Here is a 956-nt window from a genome sequence, read left to right as displayed (position 1 = left end):
AAAATCATGAAAAACAAGTCAACAGCTTGCTAAAGGAGACCCAAAAAAAATACTGAAGAAAATAACACCTTAAAAAATAGTCTAACCCAAATGGCAAAGGAGGTCCAAAAAGCCAATGAGGAGAAGAATGCCTTAAAAAACAGGATCGGGGCATGCTCACAGAGGGTTTTGGGCCTGCACAGTGCTTGGAGGTCCCTTTCTAGCTCCGTGATTGCCATGGCACTCATGAAGAAATCTGTGATGAAGGGTGGCAAAAAAAGAAGCAAGTCCTTAAGTTTACCCTGGATTGTACCCATCCTGTGGAAGATGGGATTATGGATGCAGCTAATTTCAAGCAGTTTTTACAAGAACAAATCAAAGTGAACGGAAAGGCTGGCAACCTCAGTGGCGGAGTCGTAACCATTGAGAGAAACAAGAGTAAGATAACCATGATGTCAGAGGTGCCATTTTCTAAAAGGTATTTGAAGTATCTGACAAAGAAATACTTAAAGAAGAACAATCTTTGGGATTGGCTATGAGTGGTCAACAGCAAGGAGAGTTATGAATTACAGTACTTCCAGATCAACCAGGACGAAGAGGAGGAAGAGGAGGAGGATTAAACCCTCTTGGGTCTGGAAATGTTTTGTATATGATCTTGAATAAAACTTGAACTGGAAAAAAAAAAAAACAGGATTGGCCAGATGAAAAAGAAAGTCCAAAAGCTCACTGAAGAAAATACTTCCTTAAAAATTAGAATGGAGCAGATGGATGCTAGTGAATTTATGAAAAATCAAGACATTGTAAAACAAAACCAAAAGAATGAAAAAATAAAAGACAATGTGAAATATCTTGGAAAAACAACTGACCTAGAAAATAGATCCAGGAGAGATAATTTAAAAATTATTGGACTATATGAAAGCCATAATTTTTTTAAAAAGTGCCTAGACATCATTTTTTGAGAAATTATCAAGGAAAAC

General features: G+C 36.9%; 1 pseudogene; it reads left to right on the top strand.

Moving 5' to 3' along the window:
• The first annotated feature begins 204 nt into the window (after positions 1 to 204).
• Positions 205 to 609, top strand: LOC114034769 (annotated as a pseudogene).
• The last annotated feature ends 347 nt before the right edge of the window (positions 610 to 956 follow it).

This window comes from Vombatus ursinus, unplaced genomic scaffold (assembly GCF_900497805.2).
Source record: "Vombatus ursinus unplaced genomic scaffold, bare-nosed wombat genome assembly UNPS02009062.1, whole genome shotgun sequence".
NCBI classification, from domain to species: Eukaryota; Metazoa; Chordata; class Mammalia; order Diprotodontia; family Vombatidae; genus Vombatus; species Vombatus ursinus.
This window is presented reverse-complemented; position numbering and strand designations above follow the sequence as displayed.